Source organism: Triticum urartu, unplaced genomic scaffold (genome assembly GCF_056163025.1).
Source record: "Triticum urartu cultivar PI428250 unplaced genomic scaffold, HENAU_Tu73 scaffold2, whole genome shotgun sequence".
Lineage (NCBI taxonomy): Eukaryota > Viridiplantae > Streptophyta > Magnoliopsida > Poales > Poaceae > Triticum > Triticum urartu.
In genome coordinates, this window is record NW_028260368.1 from 957,008 (window position 1) to 975,895 (window position 18,888).

General features: G+C 35.9%; 4 non-coding genes across 4 annotated transcripts; 1 reads left to right on the forward strand and 3 right to left on the reverse strand.

The window, feature by feature from the left end:
• Window positions 1-8,902: 8,902 nt before the first annotated feature.
• Window positions 8,903-8,990, reverse strand: TRNAS-GCU (transfer RNA serine (anticodon GCU)). Its single transcript has one exon. It is a non-coding gene; the product is annotated as a tRNA-Ser (tRNA).
• A 3,627-nt stretch (window positions 8,991-12,617) lies between these two features.
• Window positions 12,618-12,705, reverse strand: TRNAS-UGA (transfer RNA serine (anticodon UGA)). The gene has a single exon. It is a non-coding gene; the product is annotated as a tRNA-Ser (tRNA).
• A 1,347-nt stretch (window positions 12,706-14,052) lies between these two features.
• TRNAM-CAU (transfer RNA methionine (anticodon CAU)) lies at window positions 14,053-14,126 on the reverse strand. The gene has a single exon. It is a non-coding gene; the product is annotated as a tRNA-Met (tRNA).
• A 1,959-nt stretch (window positions 14,127-16,085) lies between these two features.
• Window positions 16,086-16,157, forward strand: TRNAT-GGU (transfer RNA threonine (anticodon GGU)). The gene has a single exon. It is a non-coding gene; the product is annotated as a tRNA-Thr (tRNA).
• The last annotated feature ends 2,731 nt before the right edge of the window (window positions 16,158-18,888 follow it).

Below are 18,888 nucleotides of genomic sequence, written 5' to 3' on the forward strand. Positions count from 1 at the left end.
CCCGGGGGAAAATAGGGATGTCTCCTACGTTACCCATAATATGTGGAAGTATCGACGTAATTTCATAGAGTCATTCGATCTGAATGCTACATGAAGAACATAAGCCAGATGACGGAACGCAGAGACCTAGGATGTAGAAGATCATAACATGAGCGATTCGGCAGATTTGGATTCCTTTCCTATATATCCACTCATGTGGTACTTCATCATATGATTCATATAAGATCCATCTGTCTAGAGATCGTCATATACATCTAGAAAGCCGTATGCTTTGGAAGAAGCTTGTACAGTTTGGGAAGGGGTTTTTTGAGAGAAAAGAAGAATCTACTTCAACCGATATGCCCTTAGGCACGGCCATGCATAACATAGAAATCACACGTGGAAGGGGTGGGCAATTAGCTAGAGCAGCAGGTGCTGTAGCGAAACTCATTGCAAAAGAGGGTAAATCGGCCACTTTAAGATTACCATCTGGGGAGGTCCGTTTAGTATCCCAAAACTGCTTAGCAACAGTCGGACAAGTGGGTAATGTTGGGGTGAACCAAAAAAGTTTGGGTAGAGCCGGATCTAAGTGTTGGCTAGGTAAACGCCCCGTAGTAAGAGGGGTAGTTATGAACCCTGTGGACCACCCCCATGGGGGCGGTGAAGGGAAAGCTCCCATTGGTAGAAAAAAACCCACAACCCCTTGGGGTTATCCTGCGCTTGGAAGAAGAACTAGGAAAAGGAAAAAATATAGCGATAGTTTTATTCTTCGTCGCCGTAAGTAAATACGTAACTAGGAATATGGAAAATTGCATTTTTGGAATTTGCAATAATGCGATGGGCGAACGACGGGAATTGAACCCGCGCATGGTGGATTCACAATCCACTGCCTTGATCCACTTGGCTACATCCGCCCCTTATCCAGCTAAAGGATTTTTTTCTTTTTTCCATTGATCATTATTCTATTTATTCTGACCTCCGTACTTCGATCGAGATATTGGACATAGAATGCCACTCTTTAAAAAGGAAAAAAGGAGTAATCAGCTGTGACACGAAAAAAAACGAATCCTTTTGTAGCTCATCATTTATTGGCAAAGATAGAAAAGGTCAATATGAAGGAGGAGAAAGAAACAATAGTAACGTGGTCCCGGGCATCTAGCATTCTACCCACAATGGTTGGCCATACAATCGCGATTCATAATGGAAAGGAACATATACCTATTTACATAACAAATCCTATGGTAGGTCGCAAATTGGGGGAATTCGTGCCTACTCGGCATTTCACGAGTTATGAAAATGCAAGAAAGGATACTAAATCTCGTCGTTAACTGAATTCTGAATAGAAAGATTAAGAAGAAGAAAAAAGATTCAAAATAAAGACAGAAATACCCAATATCTTGCTAGAACAAGATATTGGGTATTTCTGTCTTCAAAAATTCTTATATGTTAGCAGAAAAACCTTATCCATTAATAGATGGAACTTCAACAGCAGCTAAGTCTAGAGGGAAGTTGTGAGCATTACGTTCGTGCATTACTTCCATACCAAGGTTAGCACGGTTGATGATATCAGCCCAAGTATTAATAACGCGACCTTGACTATCAACTACAGATTGGTTGAAATTGAAACCATTTAGGTTGAAAGCCATAGTACTAATACCTAAAGCAGTGAACCAGATTCCTACTACAGGCCAAGCAGCCAAGAAGAAGTGTAAAGAACGAGAGTTGTTGAAACTAGCATATTGGAAGATTAATCGGCCAAAATAACCATGAGCAGCCACAATATTATAAGTTTCTTCCTCTTGACCAAATTTGTAACCCTCATTAGCGGATTCATTTTCAGTAGTTTCCCTGATCAAACTAGAGGTTACCAAGGAACCATGCATAGCACTGAATAGGGAACCGCCGAATACACCAGCTACACCTAACATGTGGAATGGATGCATAAGGATGTTGTGCTCTGCCTGGAATACAATCATAAAGTTGAAAGTACCAGAGATTCCTAAAGGCATACCATCAGAAAAGCTTCCTTGACCAATAGGGTAAATCAAGAAAACAGCAGTAGCAGCTGCAACAGGAGCTGAATATGCAACAGCAATCCAAGGACGCATACCCAGACGGAAACTAAGTTCCCACTCACGACCCATATAACAAGCTACACCAAGTAAGAAGTGTAGAACAATTAGCTCATAAGGACCACCATTGTATAACCACTCATCAACAGATGCAGCTTCCCAAATTGGGTAAAAGTGCAATCCGATCGCCGCAGAAGTAGGGATAATAGCACCAGAGATAATATTGTTTCCATAAAGTAAAGAACCAGAAACAGGCTCACGAATACCATCAATATCTACTGGAGGGGCAGCGATGAAGGCGATAATAAATACAGAAGTTGCGGTCAATAAGGTAGGGATCATCAAAACACCGAACCATCCGATGTAAAGACGATTTTCAGTGCTAGTTATCCAGTTGCAGAAGCGACCCCACAGGCTTGTACTTTCGCGTCTCTCTAAAATTGCAGTCATGGTAAGATCTTGGTTTATTCAAATTGCAAGGACTCCCAAGCACACGTATTAACTAGAATATAGATAATAGAAGGCTTGTTATTTAACAGTATAACATAGACTATATACCAATGTCAACCAAGTCAGCCCAAAGATTAGCTATCCATATAACTAAATTAACCAAACCAATAATTTTGTATTTGTAAATGAAGTGAGTCAAAGTGAAAAACTTTGATGGGTCTTTTCTATATGGGTTGCCCGGGACTCGAACCCGGAACTAGTCGGATGGAGTAGATAATTCTTCCTTGTTACAATAGAGAAAAATCCCTCCCCAAATCGTGCTTGCATTTTTCATTGCACACGACTTTCCCTATGTAGAAATAGCCAATTTCTATTCCAAAGAGGAAGTTCTACTAATTTTTTTAATTAGTAAGTTGATTCACCTACTCTTTATTATAATAAAAAGAACATTTCAGAATGAAAAATAGAAAAGTTTTTTCTTGATCATTTATCAACCCTTTCCTGTTTCTTAATTTCGTCTAATGATTAATTAAGAGGGTTGACCAGGTCATTGATACGTATAATATCCAAATACCAAATACGCTCAGTGTGTGATCCACAGAAAGAAAAAAGAGTTGTTTTGGTGAACATCAAAGAAAAAACTTGCTCTTCTTCCATAAAAAATTCTTCTAAAAATGCCGAACCCAATCGTTGCATAAAAGTTCGTACCGTGCTTTTATGTTTACGAGCTAAAGTTCTAGCACATGAAAGTCGAAGTATATACTTTAGTCGATACAAAGTCCGTTTTTTCGAAGATCCACTATGATAATGAAAAAGATTTCTACATATCCGACCAAATCGATCAAGAATATCCCAATCTGATAAATCTGTCCAAATGGGTTTACTAATAGGATGCCCCGATCCAGTACAAAATTGAGCTTTTGATAAGTATCCTATGAGGAGAGTAGCGGGGACTATGGTATCGAATTTTTTCATTCGAGTATCTATTAGAAATGAATTCTCCAGCATTTGATTCCTTACTAACAAAGAACTTTTTTGTACACTTGAAAGGTACCCCATAAAATCGAAGCAAGAGTTTGCTAATTGGTTTATATGGATTCTTCGCGGCTGAGTCCAAAAACAGAAATAATATTGCCAGAAATTGATAAGGTAGCATTTCCATTTCTTCTTCAAAAAAAAAGTGCCTTTTGATGCAAGAATTGCCTTTCCTTGATATCGAACATAATGCATAAGAGGATCCATAAAGAACCATAGGGTTTTCCGAGAAAAACCAGGGTACATTATCCCAAAATGTTCCATCTTCCTAGAAAAGTGGATTCGTTCCAGAAAAGTTCCAGAAGATGCTAATGGTAAGCAAGAAGATTGTTTACGAAGAAACAACAAAAAAAATTCATATTCTGATACATAAGAGTTATATAGGAATTGAAATAGTCTTTTATTTTCTTTTTGAAAAAAAAAAATGGATTTCATTGAAGTAATAAAACTATTCCAATTCGAATAATAGTTGAGAAAGAATCGCAATAAATGCAAAGATGGAACATCTTGGATACGGTATTGAAGGAGTTGAACCAGGATTTCCAAATGGATAGGATAGGGTATTTCTATATGTGATAGATAATCCAAATGCAAAAATTTGTCTTCTAAAAAGGGAAATATTGAATGAATAGAGCGTAAATTCTGAAACTTTGGTATTTCTTTTTCTTTCAGACAAAAAAATTCCCGTAGCGAGAATGGGATTTCCACAACGATCGCAAACCCTTCAGATAGAATCTGAGAATAAAACTCAGAATAAAAATAATTTTTGTAATCCAATAATCGATCTTGGTTAGGATGATTAACCGAGTTATCCAAAAAATTCTGCTGATACATTCGAATAATTAAACGTTTCACAAGTAGTGAACTAAATTTCTTGTTATTACAACTAACAACTATTTCCACAGGTTCAGAACCATTTAATCCATAATGGTGGGCAAATGCATAAATATATTCCTGAAAGAGAAGTGGGTAGACAAAGTATTGTTGACGAGATTTATGTTTTTCTGAATACCCTTCGAATTTTTCCATTTGTATTTCTACTTGAATCAGAGAGAAGAAGCATTTCTCGGTTTATCGAATGATGATACATAGTGCAATATGGTCAGAACAGGGTGTTGCATTTTTAATACAAACCCTGGAAAGAAAGGGAGTCTAATCCACAGATCTTTTTCTGCTCCTTTTCTACCCAATTAGTTTATGTTTGTTCTAATTAAAAAAAAAGAACAGAACAAGTTTTTTATTTTTGCAGGCCAATCGCTCTTTTGACTTTGGAATACAGCCTCTTTATCAATATACTGCTTCTTTTACACATTCAATCCATAACATCCCTTATTCAATCCATAATCAAGAATAATTAGGATTTCTAAAAAAAAAAAGAAAAAATAAAGGGTCCACTCATAGGAAAACCCAACCTTTCCCCGCATCCGGCACTAATCTATTTTTAACGTCTAATTAGAGCGGGGAATCATTCCAATTAGGAAGTTCAGCTCGTTGCTTTTTATTTTACCAGAATTGGAGCCAGGCTCTATCCATTTATTCATTAGACCCAGAAAATCGTAATTTTGGATTCCATTCAAAAAAGATTGATTTTATTACGACATGCTATTTTTTCCATTCATTACCTTTGAGGATCAGTCGTGGTCTTCTAGACTCTACCAAGAGTCTGGACGAATTTGTTGTTTCATCCAAATGTGTAAAAGATCATAGTCGCACTTAAAAGCCGAGTACTCTACCATTGAGTTAGCAACCCAGATAAAAAAAGGATCTTAGATACGATCGAAATCCAAAAATCAATGGAATTACACCGCGCGCTTCTGTCAAAACATTGAACTAGCAAGACATCAAAAGATTTTTTTTATCGACCATGAAAAACACTCAAATGCCAAAACGAACAGGTCCGGTGAAATTCCACTAAAGTAAAGTTAAAAAAAGAGCGACCCTAATCACGATGGCCAAATTCTCCTTATTTTTAGCGATTTTTATTAACAAAAAATATATATTATAAAAAATATATATTATATTGTATGAGAATACATGCAAGAGGAACACCCTTATCATTTGAGCGAAGTGTAGGCGGAAAAATTGAATATGGAGTGAGGATAAAGAGACCCATCTATCTACAAATTCTATTTGTTCAATAGACCTTTGTCAATGGAAATACAATGGTAAGAAAACAAATTAGATAGAAAAAGTAAATAAAATAGGGGCTTATGTTGGATTGGCACGATATAATATAAATCCAAATAGGATTAAAAAAGAGGTAAATTGTGTCTAAATAATTAGACAACTAGGAATACTAATAATCTTCTCCTATCCTATTTTTTGATTCATTTAGTTCTTCAATTAACTCAAAGTTCTTTCTTTTTCTTTAAAGAATTCTGCCTTCCTTAAAATATCATAAACAGTTCTTGTTGGTTGAGCACCCTTTTCAAGGAAATAGAGAATAGCTGGAACATTTAAACAAGTTTGATTCTTTATCGGATCATAAAAACCTACTTTTTGAAGATCTCTTCCTTCTCTTCGAGATCGAACATCAATTGCAACGATTCGATAGACAGCTTATTGGGATAGATGTAGATAAACAACGCCCCCCCCTAGAAACGTATATGAGGTTTTCTCCTCATACGGCTCGAGAAAATGATTCGAATTTCTGTCGATAATAATAGAAATTAGACTATGACGTGCATTAATTTCCTTACAGAAAAAACAAATTTCATTTATACTCATGACTCAAGTGGGCTAATTTTGCCTGACAAACTTCGAAGGCAAAATCCTTCCAAAATTTTTGAGTCGTCTTTAAACTCTTTTCTTTGTCTCATTTCGAACGAATTGACTTTTATTCCTTATTCTAATCCAACTCTGTTGTTGAGACAATTGAAAATTGTGTTTACTTGTTCTGGAATCCTTTATCTTTGATTTGTGAAATCCTTGGGTTTAGACATTACTTCGGGAATTCCTATTTTTTTCTTTCAAAAGAGTAGCAACATACCCTTTTTTCTTATTTCCTTCGATAAAGCATTTATCTCTTCTATAGAAATCTAATAAGAGGGATTGATTCTGATATACTTTTATTGGACTTTCTTCTTATTTTAACCTTTCGATTTATTTCTATATTAAGGATAGACTGACAAAGTTGGCCTAATTTATTAGTTTTCACTAACCCTAGATTCTTTCCCTTGATAAAAAAAATTCTGTCCTCTCGAGCTCCATCGTGTACTATGTTACTTAAACCCAGCGCAAATTTGGTTCGGAACGAATAGAACAGGCTATGTCGAGCCAAGAGCATTTTCATTACTATGGAAAATGATGGATAGCAAAATCCACAATCGATCATGTCCTTCAAGTCGCACGTTGCTTTCTACCACATCGTTTTAAACGAAGTTTTACCATAACAAACATTCCTCTTTTCATTGCAAAGTGGTATAGAGAATTGATCCAATATGGATGGAATCATGAATAGTCATTGGTTTAGTTTTTTTATACTAATTAAAACTTGCTATCTATGGAGCAATATGGATAAAAGAAAGTAAGTATTTATCCGGGAAGCCTCCGCCAAGATCCAATTTATTTAAACCCATATTAAAATTCTATCATATGAATGAAACATAGTTTGAAAAAGACGACTAAACAAGTTTGCTTAAAACTTATTTATTCTTAAATTTCCACCCTCAACGGATGGCTCGAGATGATCAATCTTGAAGTGAGAAAAGAAGGATTGACTCTTCCTCAATAAATAAACTATCAACCTCCAAAAAAGTTTAATTAATTTAATTACTAGAATTAGAATTCTAGTAGTAATATATTTTTTCAGTACCAAAAACAATTAACTATAATAACTAAATAAACTATTCCAATGAAAAGATTGAAAGTTTTTGGTAGTTATAGAATTCTCGTACTTCTTCAACTCGAATACCAAAAGGAAGAAAAAAATATGACTAAGTGATTTTATAGTAGAGGCATATCCTGAATGTGCTTGATAGATCCCATTTTTTCATGAAAATAAAGATAGTCAATTTGACTGGACTTAAGACTTTATTATGTTTTCTGAGAAAGAATAAGATATCATTATTCTCTTTAATAAACTTTTGTCTCGTACGGAATACTATATGATTTCACCGTTTGTTTCATCAGAAACAATCTGGGACGGAAGGATTCGAACCTCCGAGTAACGGGACCAAAACCCGCTGCCTTACCACTTGGCCACGCCCCATTTCGGGTTTTATGCGACACTAATAAACACTAGTATGTTTATTTGTTATTCGTCAATACCATTTCAATTACATAAAAAAGGAGGGATATTCTCTTGCTAGTATTCTACACATGCGGATAATATAGAATCAAAAAAATGCATTGATCATTACATGGAATTCTATTAAGATATTATATGAAAGTCGAATTTATTCCACTCTCATTTGAGAGTGCGAATACAAGGAGGTATTTTGTGTTTGGGAAAGTCCGAAGAAAAAAGATTTTGAATCTGCCTTTTCCTTCTTTCCCTTAAAAAAATAACTCAAGAAAAATCCAATTATTTACTCTACAAGAATGAAATGCTTGTTATGCCTAATATACTTAGTTTAACCTGTATCTGTTTTAATTCTGTTCTTTATCCTACTAGTTTTTTCTTTGCCAAATTACCCGAAGCTTATGCTATTTTCAATCCAATCGTGGATATTATGCCTGTTATACCTCTATTCTTTTTTCTATTAGCCTTTGTTTGGCAAGCTGCTGTAAGTTTTCGATGAAATCTTTAGTACTCTGTATGCCAAATTGAATGATGTGTTCATTCCAAAAAAATTTTAAAATGGGTAAAAGCCGAGAAGTTTTATATTTTTATATTATGAACCTTCGATTCTAAAATTTAAATTCTTCTACATTGAATGGGTAGCTACAGCAATAAATTTGGATCAGCCTTTCTACTCCCCTGCACCTAGGTTGAGCAGGTACCTAAAGGTACCTACACAATACCTAACCACCTAACCCTATTTTTGCTATTGATAAGAGTGCTTATTATAAAAGAATTCTTGCAATTTTTTTCAAGAATTCTTTTTTGCATTTTTAGGTATAAAAAAAAACCATCCTAGTGGATCCGTGTGGTAAGGAAAAACTGGTAATCTATTCCTTAAAAAAAAATCTTGGAGATTATGTAATGCTTACTCTCAAACTTTTTGTTTATACAGTAGTGATATTCTTTGTTTCACTCTTTATCTTTGGATTCTTATCTAATGACCCAGGACGGAATCCTGGACGCGAGGAGTAAAAATTCAGTTTTTTTTTTTCTTATTGGATTTGTTTCGTACATTTATCTATGAGAAAATCCGGGGGTCAGAATTCTTTCCAATTCGAAAGTCCCAAATGATCCAAGGGAGCGGAAAGAGAGGGATTCGAACCCTCGGTACAAAAAAATTGTACAACGGATTAGCAATCCGCCGCTTTAGTCCACTCAGCCATCTCTCCACGTTCCAAAGCGAAAGGTTTCCGTGATATGATATAGGCAAGAAATAAGAAATAACGGTTGCAAAAAACCCCTTTTTTTTCTTTCAAAAGTCTATAAAAATTATATTGCCAATTCCATTTTAATTATATTCTTTTTTCTTAATGTTAATAAAAAAAGAAGAAAATTCTTGTTTTTTCTTTCTAAAAATCGATATTGGCCGAGAGACAATCAAATAGATTTTCTCTTTAGCGGGCATTTCCATATAGGACTTGTTATAATTATAATAAAACAAGCAGGTTATATAAAAAAAACGCTTTTTTTGTCGATTATTTATCAAGAAAGCAAAAAGGGTTCTTATCAAATCCACCATAAAATTGGAAAGAAGCATAAAGTAAGTAGACCTGACTCCTTTAATGATGCCTCTATCCGCTATTCTGATATATAAATTCGATGTAGATGAAATTGTATAAGCGAATTTTTTTTATTTCCTTAGACTTAGACCGCGCAAGACAAGAATTTTTCGCTATTTACGATTTCATATTCTTGTTACTAGATGTTCTATAGGAATAAGAAGAAATCGCAACTCCTTTGCGCTACACATAAAATTGGATTTCGAAGGTCCATTTTTTTTTTTCAGAATCCTCTATTATTTTAGTTCTTCCACCCATGCAATAGAGAGGGAATGGGAAAAGAAGGGTTACTTTTATTTGCATTTTTCCCTTAAAAGATAGACTTTGAAATAGGAGTCTTGGAATAATGCTGAATTCAAAGGTTTATTTCTTTCTATAGTATAAGAAAAACAATTTATTTCTATTTCTATAGTATAAGAAAAACAAATAAATAGTATAAGAAAAACAAATCGAATCAAATTCATGGATTTACCACGACCTCGGTTGTGACTGTGACTCCATAGATAAAAATGGGAAATTTCTCTCTTCGAGACCATTGAAAAAGGGCATTGAACGAGAAAGAAATCGTCCACAGATAATAAAACTATCATATGCCTTGGAAAGTGATATGAGGTGCTCGGAAATGGTTGAAGTAATTGAATAGGAGGATCACTATGACTATAGCCCTTGGTAGAATTCCTAAAGAAGAAAATGATCTATTTGATACTATGGATGACTGGTTACGAAGGGACCGTTTCGTTTTTGTAGGATGGTCTGGCCTATTGCTCTTTCCTTGTGCTTATTTCGCTTTAGGGGGTTGGTTTACAGGGACAACTTTTGTAACTTCTTGGTATACCCATGGATTGGCTAGTTCCTATTTGGAAGGTTGTAATTTCTTAACCGCAGCAGTTTCTACCCCTGCCAATAGTTTAGCACACTCTTTGTTGCTACTATGGGGGCCCGAAGCACAAGGAGATTTTACTCGTTGGTGTCAATTAGGCGGTCTATGGACTTTTGTAGCTCTCCACGGGGCTTTTGCACTAATAGGTTTCATGTTACGCCAATTTGAACTTGCTCGGTCTGTTCAATTGCGGCCTTATAATGCAATCTCATTCTCTGGTCCAATTGCTGTTTTTGTTTCTGTATTCCTTATTTATCCACTGGGGCAATCTGGTTGGTTCTTTGCGCCGAGTTTTGGCGTAGCAGCGATATTTCGATTCATCCTTTTCTTCCAAGGATTTCATAATTGGACGTTGAACCCATTTCATATGATGGGAGTTGCCGGAGTATTAGGTGCGGCTCTGCTATGCGCTATTCATGGAGCGACCGTAGAAAACACTCTATTTGAGGACGGTGATGGTGCAAATACCTTCCGTGCTTTTAACCCAACTCAAGCTGAAGAAACTTATTCAATGGTCACTGCTAACCGCTTTTGGTCCCAAATCTTTGGTGTTGCTTTTTCCAATAAACGTTGGTTACATTTCTTTATGCTATTTGTACCCGTCACCGGTTTATGGATGAGTGCTATTGGCGTAGTTGGCTTGGCTCTGAACTTACGTGCCTATGACTTTGTTTCCCAGGAAATCCGTGCAGCGGAAGATCCTGAATTTGAGACTTTCTACACCAAAAATATTCTTTTAAACGAGGGTATTCGTGCGTGGATGGCAGCTCAGGATCAGCCTCATGAAAATCTTATATTCCCTGAGGAGGTTCTACCACGTGGAAACGCTCTTTAATGGAACTTTCGTTTTAGCTGGTCGTGACCAAGAAACCACCGGCTTTGCTTGGTGGGCTGGGAATGCCAGACTTATCAATTTGTCCGGTAAACTGCTTGGAGCTCATGTAGCTCATGCCGGATTAATCGTATTCTGGGCCGGAGCAATGAACCTATTTGAAGTGGCCCATTTCGTACCAGAAAAGCCCATGTATGAACAAGGGTTGATTTTACTTCCACACTTAGCTACTCTAGGTTGGGGAGTAGGGCCAGGGGGGGAAGTTCTAGATACTTTTCCGTACTTTGTATCTGGCGTACTTCACCTAATTTCCTCCGCAGTCTTAGGCTTCGGTGGCATTTATCACGCGCTTCTGGGACCCGAGACTCTTGAGGAATCTTTTCCATTCTTTGGTTATGTCTGGAAAGATAGAAATAAAATGACTACAATTTTGGGTATTCACTTAATTTTGTTAGGTCTAGGTGCTTTTCTTCTAGTACTCAAGGCTCTTTATTTTGGCGGTGTATATGATACCTGGGCCCCTGGGGGGGGAGATGTAAGAAAAATTACCAATTTGACCCTTAGTCCCAGTGTTATATTTGGTTATTTACTAAAATCTCCTTTTGGTGGAGAAGGGTGGATTGTTAGTGTAGATGATTTAGAAGATATAATTGGTGGGCATGTATGGTTGGGTTTTATTTGTGTATTTGGCGGAATTTGGCATATTTTAACCAAACCCTTCGCATGGGCTCGCCGTGCATTTGTATGGTCTGGAGAAGCTTACTTGTCTTATAGTTTAGCTGCTTTATCTGTCTTTGGTTTTATCGCTTGTTGTTTTGTATGGTTCAATAATACAGCTTATCCGAGTGAGTTTTATGGACCCACCGGGCCAGAAGCTTCTCAAGCTCAAGCATTTACTTTTCTAGTTAGAGACCAGCGTCTTGGAGCTAATGTGGGATCCGCTCAAGGACCCACAGGTTTAGGTAAATATCTAATGCGTTCCCCAACTGGGGAGGTTATCTTTGGAGGGGAAACTATGCGTTTTTGGGACCTTCGTGCTCCATGGTTAGAACCTCTAAGGGGCCCCAACGGTTTGGACTTGAGTAGGTTGAAAAAAGACATACAACCTTGGCAAGAACGACGCTCAGCAGAATATATGACCCACGCTCCTTTAGGCTCTTTAAATTCCGTGGGTGGCGTAGCTACCGAGATCAATGCAGTTAATTATGTCTCTCCTAGAAGTTGGTTATCAACTTCTCATTTTGTTCTAGGATTCTTCTTTTTTGTGGGCCATTTATGGCATGCAGGAAGAGCCCGAGCTGCTGCAGCAGGTTTTGAAAAGGGAATCGATCGTGATTTGGAACCTGTTCTTTACATGAACCCTCTTAACTAAGATTTTCTTATTTATACCTGTTCTACTTTTTTTCTGTTCTGGCTCGGTTATTCCATCTAGCCGAGCCATTCATTCCTTTTTATGAAAGAAAGATAAGGGACAGAAAAAAAAAATAAATAAAAATGAAAGAAACAAACGTATTCAATAAGCAAAAGGAGAGAGAGGGATTCGAACCCTCGATAGTTCCTAGAACTATACCGGTTTTCAAGACCGGAGCTATCAACCACTCAGCCATCTCTCCACAGCCTAATCCTTATTTTACTCCTACAAATAGAACATAGCCATATAAAAAATAAAAAGATTTATTAGCCTCTAGAAAGATATCAGATACAAGTTCCTTTTCGATATATCTCTGTATACTGTATACACGGATACAGGATCCGCTATACCCGCTTGTGAAATAAAGAGTAAATAATCTCTTCTCACCCCCATATCCAAATAAAAAAGCGGTTTAAGTAATAAATTTGAATTAAAGAGAAGAATCAATGGATTCATGATTAAACCCCTCCTACTTCTTGTATTTTTTTACAATTTTGGTTTAAGTGAGGGATCAAATATGTAGTCAACTTTATTTGATGGTAGCTTGGAGGATTAGAAATATGACTATTGCTTTCCAATTAGCTGTTTTTGCATTAATTGCGACTTCCTCAGTCTTAGTAATTAGTGTACCCCTTGTATTTGCTTCTCCTGATGGTTGGTCAAATAATAAAAATGTTGTATTTTCCGGTACATCATTATGGATTGGACTAGTCTTTCTCGTAGCTATTCTGAATTCTCTCATTTCTTAAATGAAATTTGGTTAATATTTATTAACCCCATAAAAAAGAAATAATAAAGGCCATTTCTTCTAAAAAATTAGAATAGTGAGACGTATTAAAACGCAATTTGCGTTCCGAATTGCTAGCTCTTCTCTTTCAGTATTATGAAATTCCATTCCCATTAGAATATTCATTGACAGATAATAAAAAAAGGAAAACTCTAATATAATAGAAAATGAAATGAAACGGTCGACCCAGACATAGAAGGTCGACCCAGGCGGATATACGCTATAAAATATATACCGTAGCGAGCGTAGTTCAATGGTAAAATATCTCCTTGCCAAGGAGAAGATACGGGTTCGATTCCCGCCGCTCGCCCGCTTAATTTATCAAAGTACTATGATAAAAAGTTTAGTCTAGTTAACTGTTTAACTACTTATATTAAATTAAGTATTAATTAGGTGTTAGTCTAGTGCCGTATCCCTTACTATCTTACCCTTCCTTTGCATCCCACTCAAAAAAAGAGGGCGCTCCAGAGGCAGAAATAGAACTCGCCAACAGAGCTCCAAAAATTGGGTATTAACTGAGACAAACAACGGGCAAACTTTTTTTAAAGGGAAGGGAGAGGTAGACTGTCCCTTTCGTTTCATTTTTATTTTCTGCAGGGTAGGGAGAGGCCTTGCGCCTTCTTTTTTTGAAGGCAAGTGACTTCGCAAACTGCTCAATTTTGCCCTCTAGGGCCGGGAACTAATGAATAAAAAAGGGTTGGATACGCCCCTCTACCATACATATCTAGAGAAATAGAATAGTCCTTTTATACAGACTGCTAAGTGCGGAGACGGGAATCGAACCCGTGACCTCAAGGTTATGAGCCTCGTGAGCTACCAAACTGCTCTACTCCGCTCTGGAGTACCAGAAACTGGTGGACAAAAAAGGCTTGAATACAAGCCTCTAACATGTCTAGACAAATAGAATACTCCTTTTATACAGAATGGAGCGGGTAGCGGGAATCGAACCCGCATCGTTAGCTTGGAAGGCTAGGGGTTATAGTCGACGTTGGTTGATTATTTTTAACGTCTCTAATTCAAAACCGAACATGAAATTTTGATTTCATTCGGCTCCTTTATGGATATTCTCACCACTTAACATCTATGTCAGCTTTTCTATTTGAATGGAACCAAAGCTCTCCGCTTTCTAGATGATCCTTATAGAGTAGGAGATAGAAATTCTATCTAAATTCATCTAATCTACTTACTTCGTTCCCTAATTTCATTCAAGAGATCCTGAGGAAAAGAATTGGGTTTCCACCGAGCTGAAACAATATGCGGATGGTTCTAGTAAACCAAAACTATCGTTTTTTAGCTATTTGGCTTCCTTATTCCTTATTTTAAGAAGATTTAGTTACGATTGGAAATCAACTTTTTTGTATCTTCATCCATAGATCCTTTACTCATATTTTCAAAATTGGAATACTTAATCCAATGCAAAATTATGCTTCGCGACTCTGTACTCATAATCCTATTTTTATTTTGGATGCAATTTAAATTAGTCTTTGGATACAAATCGCCAGAATGTATATTCTTCCTCAATATGCTATTGAGAGGAAAAGGATTTAATCCTTTATAAGAACTAAAGTTTTCATCGGAATATAAAAATAAAAAACTTAAGGATGCCTTAAGTATATCATTTCAAATTCAGTTATTAATAGAACGAATCACACTTTTACCACTAAACTATACCCGCTACATTGTAGATTATGGTATAAATGGTACCCTTTGTCAAGGATAGCCATTTGACAAGAAGGCTAATTCCCCCTTATTGAATCAGATGGAGAAGGTTCATGACACTGAGCCGTTGGTACTTCTACTTCGATCGCTCGCCTTTACTTTAGGATTTAGATAGCCCCTCTGGTCTGTAAAAAAAATCTTTTCTTACCATGCTAATAGCGCCTGAACCAAATGTATTTATTTTGATTAGGATCCTATTCTACGGTTACGACTACAATAATAATTATTTACTTTGCAAGGACGTAAGTGTGTCAGACTGCTAAATTGTTTTATTATTCCTACAATATAAACTAGGGGATATAGGGGGTAACACTGTCCCTATAAATTCCTTTTTTCCCTTTTCTTTTTTGTCCAGAATTGAACAAAAAAGAAATTATGGAAGATGTTTTCTTCCCCCATTAAGTCCGAGCCATAGAGTAAGAGTGAGATGAGTTTTCCAAATTCATCATAGACTTTCCCTATGGCTTGATAGAAGTAAGCAGCAAAGAGTCGTAACTTAAAGAAAAAAACGGACAGGGCCGACAGATTTACCTGATGTAAAGAAGATCCTAAAAGTCTCTGATTAGTCGACTCTCTCCATTTAACACTTTCCTCTCTCTCCTTTTTTCCACTGACTCAATTCTAGTTTATTAGATTCTTGTTTAAAAGAATGCAAAAAGTTCAATAGAACTAAGAACACATAAAAAATAGCATAGAGGATCAAGGCCATTACCAAAAGTTCCTCCCAAGGATCCTATATCCTATTGGGTATCTGTTCCCCGCCTTTTCCCGCTAGGATCGGAAATCTTATATTTTCCATATCCATATACCGTTGAATCCTTGGGGTTCCAGAATCCGCCTATTTTACTAGTCTTCGGAAACGGAAAACCCTGAACCAAGAAGAGTTGGATATGTTATGTAGGGTATGTTTTTTTTTATTAATTTTATTTTGAGCTCTCAAGATATCGATATATACATATACAATCTCTACATAATGTCTCTCTCTCTATCTCTATATATTATATATATAATATGTACATTATGCAGTAGACCCATAATGGGAAATCCAAGTGGCTAATTTTTGAATTAAATAAAAAGCCCTTTTAACTCAGTGGTAGAGTAATGCCATGGTAAGGCATAAGTCATCGGTTCAAATCCGATAAAGGGCTTTTTAAATTAGTGGTAGAGTAATCTCGTGCTAAGACGTAAGTCGTTGGTTCGAATCTGATAGAGTACTTTTCTACTAAATTGATTCACTTTTTTTCTTTGTTTTTGAAACTTTCTCTATATTTTTAGAGAATTTTATGACTTAGTGCGGGATGGATGCATTTTTGGTATGAACACTAAATGAAGCACGGAGAATTAATCTATAACGATCAACTAAAAAAAATCCTAGATGAAAACATAACAGAAAAGTTGGAAAAACTCTTTGCTTTGGATCTATTTATACTTTTCGAGTATATTGACAATTCCAAAAAACTGCTCATACTATGATTATAGTATAATCACGAGCGGTTGTATATGGCCCTATCGTCTAGTGATGCCCCTATCGTCTAGTGGTTCAGGACATCTCTCTTTCAAGGAGGCAGCGGGGATTCGACTTCCCCTGGGGGTAGGGAGTATTATGAAAGGAGGTTAATCATAGATTAGCAAAAACCCTAGAATAAATTCTTCCTGGGTCGATGCCCGAGTGGTTAATGGGGACGGACTGTAAATTCGTTGACAATGTCTACGCTGGTTCAAATCCAGCTCGGCCCAAACCAAAAATCTAGGGCTTCGTGAGTATGAACTAAATCCTTTTGTTTTTCTTCCATAAAATAAAATGTCTGATCTATAGAAATAAAAGATAAAGAAAAAAGGGAAATTTTTTTTTCTAATCCATATCTCTCTCATTCCTTTCTTACAAACAAAAGAGTTTTTCTTATTGAAGGCTGGATTATTATCCATTTTTAGTGATAAAAAATCACGACATACTAGTTATGTCACTCTCACTATACCCACGTATAATATAATATGTGGGTATGTAGTATATGATTCGTCTATTTCTTAGAGTACGAAAGACGAATCGAATCTTCTTATGGTTCTATTTAAGAATGGGTATGCCATACACCCCGCGGGGATTGTAGTTCAATTGGTCAGAGCACCGCCCTGTCAAGGCGGAAGCTGCGGGTTCGAGCCCCGTCAGTCCCGAACTAGGGTTCAATGAATGGAGAAATTGATATTTCCTTTTTCCATGAAAAAAAGGGGCAGGGAGCAAGATCAAATACCCACAGGGCACCCTTACTTCACTTTTTTATTTTGCATCTCTCATTAAAGAGGGAGGGAGGGCATATAGGAATTTTTTTTTCACTACTCCCAATCGATAAAGAAAGACACACATACGATATGTGGATTAGTAGAATTTAGGATATTATATTACTCTATCTTTCTTTATGATGATACCATCCTCATCTTAATTTCCTATTCCACTCTTATGGAATAGAGTACCGGTATTTTACCGGAATCCATACATAAATCGTATTCCCTTTTTATTTCAGACCTCTTTTCCCCATCTCACTTCTACTGCTTATTTGGATGTCTATGTGACCCATAGAAAGTGAAAGTTGGTCATATAATACATACATAATTGTATGTATAACTATAAGAAAAAGGAAGGGAAATTGTATAAGATTAAGAAAGTATAAGATTAAGAAAGCTCGTGGGTTAGAGATATAGAAAAGAAAAAGTAGAAAAGGATTAAAAAAGAGGGAATTCCTAATCCAATCAAAAAACCCATTTTGGTCTTAGTGTGGATAGAGGATCTTCCTATGTTATACTATATAACTCTCATCCGTGAAATATAACTCTCATCCATGAATTGATTTGATAGATCCGATATTCATAATATTGAATTGATTCAGTATTATCAGAATGCAAGCCCTACCCTTGAATTTACAAGATACCCCTTTTTCCTCTCCATGGGATTACATCCCGAGTTATTGTGAAAATAAAAAATAAAGAGGTTATGGAAGTCAATATTCTCGCATTTATTGCTACTGCACTGTTCATTCTAGTTCCTACTTCTTTTTTACTTATTATTTATGTAAAAACAGTCAGCCAAAATAATTAATTGGAATTCCAATTAATCATTGAAGAAATTAAAAAGGGATTAAATAAAAAAAATCCAAGTCTTAAATGAAAGGATCTGGTTGGAATCTTAAAGTGTGGTAGAAAGAACTACATATAGTTTTTTCTACGACACTTTAGATTCTTTCTATTATATTATCTTTGAATCTACATAGAATAGATTAGTAGATTGAAATAGTTAAGTAGTCTAATTCAATTTCTTTTTTCATTGCATCCACTTAATTTCAATCAGGTCAAAATAAAAAAATCTAAGACAATTCTTGACCAAAGAATCCATGGAAGGAAAGAAAAATAATATGAAGAATAGACTATAGTAAAAAGTAAAAGGAAATGGAAAATGTGTGATATGCCGTGAATAGTTCCGTGGAAGAAAGTCTAATTTTCTTATGTATAGAACTTTTTTTAACCATTCGTCATTTCTAGTAGAAATTCTGAATTGGTATAATGGCTCTTTCTTACATTACAACTTACAATACAAGAGTTTCTTACAGGAGTGAAACAAAACTAAAGAAAAAGATTAAAGAATAACGTTTGACAAAATGATTAATGCAAAATGATCCATTAAAGAAAAGAATTGATACAACAATTTGATTACTTAATCAATTAGTAGTATCCCTAGAGTCCACTCCTTCCCCATACTACTAGTGAAAGAGAAAATGTAAAGACTACCATTAAAGCAGCCCAAGCGAGACTTACTATATCCATCTAAATTATGTCTCCTATTTCTATGAAGGGATTATTCTACTATTGATCAATAATCATAGTGGAATCAAG